The sequence below is a fragment of the Sminthopsis crassicaudata genome, chromosome X (assembly GCF_048593235.1).
Source record: "Sminthopsis crassicaudata isolate SCR6 chromosome X, ASM4859323v1, whole genome shotgun sequence".
In the NCBI taxonomy this organism is placed as follows: domain Eukaryota; kingdom Metazoa; phylum Chordata; class Mammalia; order Dasyuromorphia; family Dasyuridae; genus Sminthopsis; species Sminthopsis crassicaudata.
In genome coordinates, this window is record NC_133623.1 from 5666772 (window position 1) to 5675451 (window position 8680).

The 8680-nt window shown below is 47.7% G+C and overlaps 1 pseudogene; it reads right to left on the bottom strand.

The window, feature by feature from the left end:
* Window positions 1-1720: 1720 nt before the first annotated feature.
* On the bottom strand, window positions 1721-3266 carry LOC141548876 (V-type proton ATPase subunit C 2 pseudogene; annotated as a pseudogene).
* Window positions 3267-8680: the final 5414 nt, after the last annotated feature.

Here is an 8680-nt window from a genome sequence, read left to right on the forward strand (position 1 = left end):
CCACCTACAGACTGCAGAGGGAACGCCCAGGGTTGCCGCAGTGGCCACTCAACTGCTCATGCTCAGCCCGCGCCCCTTCCAGCTTGGCCCCGCGCATGTGCGCTGAGGGGAGGGGGGGCGCCTCCTTTCCACCCCCTCCTCACTTGTAGCCCAAGGGGCCTCTTCTCTCCCCCCGACTCCCTTCCCCGCGCATGTGTACAGCGGGACTGCTTCTCTCCCATTCACCACCCCCTACCCCTGCTGCTGACGCCCCAGAAGGGGCCTCTTCTCCCCCCCTCTCATTTGTGAAGTGAGGGATCCCGTCTCGCGCCCCCCACCATTATTCTTTCGTTCCCCACCTCCCACCTTCCCCTTCGGCTTCACAGGTGGAGTGAGGAGCCTCTCCTCCTTCCCCCCCCCCCAGGCCTATACTCGCCCCCCTCCCCTTACAAAAGAAGGGGCCTTTCTTCCCACGCCCGTGAATACCCAATGAGGTCCCTCTTTTCAGTGTCCCCCCCTGGTGGGCTGAAGGAGCCCTCCTGCACTGGACAGGGGGGGAGCTTTGGGCCTGGGCCTTGCAAATTGGTCACATCAACATGTAGGCCTGAAGGTGTCCTCAGTGCGGTAACTCTGGCCGCCAGGTGCAGCCACTTCCTGAGCTGGTTTGCCTGAGACTCACATGAAAGGATTTGACCAAGCTTAGCCAGCTGCTAAATGGCAGACGTGGGCTTTGAACAGGAAATACGCACAATGAAAAACTCTTTATGGAGCCTTCCATAGTTACAAATCACCTGTCCAGTCCATTCAGGCATAGACCCCACTGCCAGACCAGGAGACAGAACCCAGCCTCCATCACCACCGGGCTCCCAGAAGGGAAGCACCACGAGTCTGCTCCTGTCTCCCATGACCTTGGCCTGTGCCCGAAGTGGAAAAGCCTGGAAAAAGGGCAACCACACACCTGAAATGCGGCCGACCTGAGCTGGGGCTCACATCCTGCTGTCCTCTGTTGCCGGCTGACCTTCGGGCCTTCCCCTTCATGCTACAGTGCTATGGGAAGATGCTAACTTCCAATTTCTCTCTTGCTCTTTTCCCCTTCCCCTCCCGGTTTTTTGTCAATGGCTTCCTTTCCACAAGTTATCTCTTGCCCTTCTTCTGCCATCTTTCTTTCTCCCGCCTGATGTTAGGAAAGCTGGTCCCCCAATGTACCTCCACCCTCCACAAGCCCCACAGTAACTAATCCTCTCTTGGAGCTTGTCAGTTACTTTCTTCCCTTATTTCCCACAAGAACCCGCCACAAGTTCCCAACTCCTAAGCCTCTGGAGGCAGAATGTTCTTTCCATTGGGTTTCTAGGTAGGGAAAAGCTTACCAACTTATGGATTTTTTTTCCTCCAAGAACTATGGGAGCTTCTTAAATAACTGTTATTCATATATCAGATTGCTCACTGTCTAGGGGAGAAGAATGGGAGGGGAAGGAAGGGAGAAAAATATGGAAACCAAGGTTTCGCAAGGGTGAATGTGGAAAACTACCTTTACACAGACTTGGACTATAAAGAGCTATTGTTCAAAATAAAAAAATGTGATTGGGAAAAATGAATTCAACTACAATTGCATTTGTTTTCATTCGAAAGGAATTCTGAGACCTCTTTTAGACTCATTCTAACCCTGGGGTAAATGTTTGGGGTAATAGTAGAATATATTTCCAATTTAATTTGAGTTCATCAAGACAGAAAATGAGGCAGGTTCAGAGAGAGTTAAGAATTGCCTGATTTATGGGAAAAAGTTAGTCAAGAAATCTAAGGCCAATGTTGTAATAGACATAAGGAAAGTAATCCTGGTTGCCGAGTTGTAATCCAGGGATATCTAGAGAGGTATCCATTATACTGGCTGCCACTTCATCCAGATGCTTGAAAGCTGAATTGAGGGTGTCCCGGAGCCGTTTGGGAGATTTCTTCTGGGGCTGTAGCAGTACTGCCTTAAAATTCACTGGTAGGCCATATCTTAATACAGATTCGGAAAACACTCTTAAGGTCTTTATGTGAAGCCAGATGATAAATACTTCACCAAAGCTCACCTTGAGCCATTGCAAATATGGATTTTCCCAGTAGCCTTCACCCTCAGCCTCCATCTCGGTCTCTTCAGTTTTTTCTTTCGGTTCTTTCTGATACTTCCGGGGAATAACCAAAGTGGCAGCCTTCACAAAGAGATCTAAGAGGGAAAAAGATTGCTTTTTCTGAACCCTTCGGGAGCTGTCTTGTTGTTTCTTCGCTGAAAGCAACTTGGTCATTTCTTCCCTTTCGCTTTCGATTTCTTTTTCGTCATAAAAAAAGTCTCGAATCTTGAACTTGTTGGCCATGGCCTTGACTTTGAACTCCTCGATCACTTTCCGGAACATGGTGACGGTAAAGAGGCCGCTCTCGTTGTCTTCGGCAATCAGCTTGGTCGATCGAGGGACCACCATGTCAGAGAGGGATTCGTAGGTTTTCTGCCACAGAGGATAACTCGTCTTGGGAACGATGACCAGAAGGGTGACAAGGTACTTAGAATCCAATACGAAATCCTCTTTGCTCACAATATCTGACAGTGACCGAGTGAAAAGGCCCCCCAACCGTTTCTTTTCCATAGTCTCTAGGTTTCTTTTCAGTTTCTTGTAGGCCGAGATTCTGGTTTTCAGATCGGTCTCCACTTGGGTCAGCTGCTTCCTTAACGCTTCGGCTATCTCCCCCAACGGCTGTTTAGGTGGATATTTGATCAAATCCCATTCAAAGTGAGTCACAAAAGAAGCTAAGGTGACTCCAGGGGCCAAGAGGTACTCCTGTACTTCACCTTTCTTGGCTTCCGTCACTTCTAGAACACACTGAGCCATTTTCTTCATTAGGCTTTCGGCAAAGGGATCGAGTCTCCCCAATTCGTCTGAAAGGCTAATAAGAGAGTCTAAAGTGCCCACCTTGAAATCCGGAATCTCGAAGTTGGTATTGACGGACAGATTGGACTTGGAGGTGAAATTGAGCACCTGCTCCAGGATCTGCAAATCGTCCTTGTTTCCAGGGACAGAAACTAACCAAAACTCTGACATGATTCAAACCTTTCGTTTTCGTCCAGGAGACTGGAACTCTGGGAAGGAGCTTCGGGCGCCAAGATGCTCTCGGGAAGGGCCGAGGGAAAGTGGAGGCTGACTCGGAACAAGAGAATGATGGGTTTGGGATGTGGGAAAAGACTGCCGGTCCTTGATTCCTTAGAACCACTCGGAGATCCTGGGTGGGGGGGGCAAAATCGGGAGCCCCGGCCTTCTTTGGGGGTGTGGCTAGACCTACGGGACCATTCTGTTAAGGCCTTCCATGACGCGCTTGCCACGCCCTATCCTGCCTTTATTTCCCAAGTCCTACGCAAGGGGTCTGCCGGCCCTCTGAAAAGTCCCTTAAAGTCCCTGAATTCTAGGCCGTAGAATAGACCTCCGCCTGCTTGCGGAGCCTCATTTTCCTTCCTCTCTGCCCATGCTAAGCACTTTATACGAATAAAAGCTCTTTCTATTTCATGAAATCAATTCTAGCTAGAAATAATTTTAATAATTCTTCAGGTTTTGTTAAACTGATTTTTGACTTTAAATACTGTAAAATAGCTAACATTTATGTGGCATTTACTATGTGTCAAGCACCGTGTAAAACACTTTACAATTATTATCTCACCTAATCCTCACAATAACCCTGTTGAGCGCCATTGTTATCCCCATTTTACAGATGAGAAAATTGAGGAAAAGGGGGTTAAAGGACTTGCACAGTCACACAGCTAGAAAATACCTGGATAGAGATTTGAACTTAGATCTTCCTGGCTCTAGGTCTTGCTTTCTGTCCATATTAGAAAGCCCTTTGCCAGAATCCAAACCGTTTAACACTTTCAACTCATCAAAATAAGTTCTTCTGATTAAGTTAATTGATTAATACAGATTTATTGATTACTCATAAGTGTGATCATGACTGATGCAGAAATTAATTTTGTCTTTAAGAAAATGACATGTGGAGACACGTTTAGAAGAATTTCATATATTTAAACTATATCATATTGTTTGCTGTCTTGGGAAGGACGGATGAGGGAGGAGAGGGAGAAACAAGATTTTGCAGGGGTGAATGTTGAAAATTATCTTTGGAAAAATAAAATAAAATAACTTAATATAAAAAAGAAAATTATAACCTTACCTCACCAAGCCAACAAAACAAAAAAGAAATAAGAGCTTTTTTAATCCTAATGACCACCCTGGGAGGTTGGAGCTATTTTTGTCCACATTTTGTCCACATTTTGTCCACATTTTGTCCACATTTCAGAGGAAATGGAGGCAGGCAGCAGGGACCTGCCCTGCCCAGGGTCACAGAGCTAGGAAGTTTCTGAAGTTGGAAAGGAACTCCGGTTTTCTGGGTTCCAGATCCAGCTCGCCACCCACTTTGATACCCAGCTGCTTCTGAGCGCCTAGGTTTGGAGTAGCAGCCAACAGTGAGAATTCAGCAAAGATGATTGGAGGAGACATCTCAAGGAAAGATTTACCAGGACTTGGTATCATAGATAAAAATAGGGAAGTCAAGAAATCGAGCTGGTCTTCTCAGCACTTTTCCATGACACACATAAATAATCCTCGGATATCTGCTCTTGAACATTCTGGAAAAGGCTTCCTTTTCAGGACAGTTCTGGAGGGAACTCTGCGTTTCTGGTTCCAGATCACACATAGAGGTTCCTAGATCATTCTGGTCAAATCTACAAGGGGACAAGACAATATAATTTAGGACAATCTCTTCTATTTGGTTCTATCCTGAAACTGCAGAGCATTTTGGTTTCTGATATACCTTTGCTATTTCTATCTTTACCTAAACCTTGTACCCGATATAAGAATCATTTTGAAAATATAAGAACCTACTACTGGGCTTACATCCCAAAGAAATACTAAAGAAGGGAAAGGGACCTGTATGTGCTAAAATGTTTATGGCGGCTCTTTTTGTAGTGGCTAGAAACTGGAAGATGAATGGATGTCCATCCATTGGAGAATGGTTGGGTAAATTATGGTATATGAAGGTTATGGAATATTATTGCTCTGTAAGAAATGACCAGCAGGAGGAATACAGAGAGGCTTGGAGAGACTTACATCAACTGATGCTGAGTGAAACGAGCAGAACCAGGGGATCTCTGTACACTTCAATGCTGTATGAAGATGTATTCTGATGCAAGTGGATATCTTCGACAAAGAGAAGATCTAATTCAGTTCCAATGGATCAATGATGGACAGAATCAGCTACAACCAGAGAAGGAACACTGGGAAATGAGTGTAAACTGTTTGCACTTTTGTTTTTCTCCCCAGGTTATTTTTACCTTGTGGATGCAATTCTCCCTGTGCAACAAGAGAACTGTTTGGTTCTGCACACATATATTGTATCTAGGATATACCATAACATATTTAACATGTATGAGAAAGCCTGCCATCTAGGGGAGAGGGTGGAGGGCAGGAGGGAAAATTCAGAATAGAAGTGAGTGCAAGGGATAATGTAAAAAAATTACCTATGCATATGTACTGTTAAAAAAAAAAACGTTATAATTATAAAATTAATTTTTAAAAAGGAAAAAAAGAACATATAAGAATCTTTTTAAAATTCCTAAGAGTCTAACTTATAAAATAAATTTTTCTGTGTTTTAAAATGGGAACATAATTTCATTTCTTTACGATTATCATAAAATGATCTCTTCCATGTTTTAAAATGGGAATATAATTTCACTGTCTTTACAATTATCAATATAATTTTATATGTAAAATCTTGAATCCAATCTGGGAACTGATTTTCATTAAACATAATATTAATCAGAAGTGTCTTGAGGCAGCAAGGTGGCTAGACTTAGAGCCAGGAAAGGAGTTTGGATCTAGCCTTGGCACCTACTGTCTGTGTGATCTTGGTCAAGTCAATATGAGAGATTGCTGGCTGTCTTGGGAAGGGGGGAAATTTGGAACTCTTACAAAAGTAGACTAGGAAGTCTTCCTGGAGAAGATGGGATTTTAATAAGGGCATAAATGAAATCAGGGAGGTCACTAGTGAGCCCAGAAGAGGGAGCGCATTCTAGACAGCCAGAGAGAATACCCAGAAGACCAGAGAGGAAGGGTCTTGTTTGTGGAACAGTTAGGAACCTAGAGTCACAGGCTCAGAGTACCTGGCTTAGGGGGTGAAAGTGAAAGGGGGGACAGTTGGTGAAAGGCCTCAAATGCCCAACAGTGAGTATTTGTTGATCCTGGAGGCAATAGAGAGCCATTTGAGATTACTGAGCAGGGTGCTTACCTGTATGGGACCTGCCCTTTGGAAGGATTAGTTTAATGGATGAATGGAGAATGGACTGGAGTGGGGAGGAACTTGAGGTAGGCAGGAAGATTTTTGCTCCCTCCATCCCCAACAACTATTATAATAGTCCAGGCCTGAGGAGATGAGGGCTTGCTCCAGGATGGAGTAGGGGGGGCAGGGGGGTTTGGGGTTAGGTTTAGAGATGGGGGGCATATTGGAGAGTGTTGCAAAAAAAGGCTTTAGCACCAGATTGGTCCTGGGGGATGAGGGATAGTGAAGAACCCAGAAGCCTCCTCGATTGTGAGCCTGAGGGCCTGGGAGATTGGTGCTGTCTGGGACACTGAAAGGAAAGGGCTTGGGGGAAAAGATCAGGAACTCCATCCAGACAGATTTTGTCGCCTACTGAGCATCTGGTGCAAGATGTCTTAGAGGCAGGCAGAGTCGGGAAATCGGCAGAGGGTCTGAGGCAGGATGGGAGTGCGCAGCATAGGGATGGGCATGAGATCTTTGGGGACTGAGGCGAGCACCAAAGCCGTACAGAGGAAGAAGGGAAGAGGACCGGGACAGAACCTGAGGGACACCTGTGGCAAGAGGGTGTGATCTGGAGGAGGAGCTGTCTGAGAGGAAAGGAAGAGTAGTACAGTGGGCTGCTGGACACAGTGAGAGCCAGGAAGAACAGAGAGAGAGAGAGAGAGAGAGAGAGAGAGAGAGAGAGAGAGAGAGAGAGAGAGAGAGAGAGAGAGAGAGAGAGAGAGAGAGAGAGAGAAAGAGAGAGAGAGAGAGAGAGAGAGAGAGATGAGAGAGAGGAGAGAGAGAATAGAGAGAGAGAGAGAGAGAGAGAGAGAGAGAGAGAGAGAGAGAGAGAGAGAGTAGAGAGAGAGAGAGAGAAGAGACAAAGGAATGATGCAACAGGGTGGAACCAGGAAGCAGACTGGAAGGGGAGCTCACTGGGGACCAGAAGCTAGAGGGGGCAAAAAGCAGGGAGAGAGGAGAAGTGAGGGAGACACAACTGGAAGGAGATGGGGTGGGGTAGCGAGAGGGGGAGATAAAAGAGGAAGATCTAAAGAGGGCTGAGATGGGAGGGGGCAACAGGATGGAGATGTAAGGGGGAGCAAGCAGGAGCTGAGGAGAAGAGCAGGAGGGGGATGGGATGGGAGCCATCCCAGGTTGAGTGGGAGGGGGAGAAAAGGAGTCACAAGGGGAGGTAGCTGGCAGGATAGGGGAGGCTAAGTACCAAAAGAGAAATAATAGAAATAATAGGAGAATGGCGGAAGGAAGAGATGGCAGGAGCTGGATGGGAGAGCAAATATGGGAAGGGAAAAAGAAGGCAGAAGGGAGGGGGAATGCAGCAGGAGTGAGATGGGAGGGGGGATACAGCAGGAGTGAGATGGGAGGGGGGGATACAGCAGGAGTGAGATGGGAGGGGGGATACAGCAGGAGTGAGATGGGAGGGGGGATACAGCAGGAGTGAGATGGGGAGGGGGGATACAGCAGGAGTGAGATGGGAGGGGAGGATACAGCAGGAGTGAGATGGAGAGGGGGGATACAGAAGGAGGGAGATGGGAGGGGGGATACAGCAGGAGTGAGATGGGAGGGGGGATACAGCAGGAGTGAGATGGGAGGGGGGATACAGCAGGAGTGAGATGGGAGGGGGGATACAGCAGGAGTGAGATGGGAGGGGGAGGATACAGCAGGAGTGAGATGGGAGGGGGGATACAAGCAGGAGTGAGATGGGAGGGGGAGGATACAGCAGGAGTGAGATGGAGGAGGGATACAGCAGGAGTGAGATGGGAGGGGGAATACAGCAGGAGTGAGATGGGAGGGGGGATACAGCAGGAGGGAGATGGGAGGGGGGATGCAGCAGGAGGGAGATGGCAGGGGGATGGAGCTAGGAGATGGGAGGCTAGGTACGAAGAGAGAGGAGCTGGGAAAGGAAAAAACAAAAGAATGGTGGGAGGAGGAGGAGGCAGCCAGAGCTGGATGGGAGAGCAGACATGGGAAGGGAAAAAGAAGACAGAAGGGAGGGGGAATGCAGCAAGAGGGGAGACGGGAGGGGGAGAATGAACAAGAGGGAGGAAAATGGGAAGGGGATGCTGCAGGAGGGAGATGGGAGGGGGCATGCAGCAGGAGGGAGATGGGAGGGGGAGAACAAGAGGGAGGAAAATGGGAGGGGACTTGCTGCAGGAGTGAGATAGGAGGGGAGATAGCAAGAGGGAGGAAAATGGGAGGGGGGATGCTGCAGGAGGGAGATGGGAGGGGGGTATGCAGCAGGAGGGAGATGGCAGGGGGGATAACAAGAGGGAAGGAAATGGGAGGGGGATAGCAACAGGGAGAAATATGGGAGGGGGATACTGCAGGAGGGAGATGGGAGGGAAGATAGCAAGAGGGAAGGAGATGG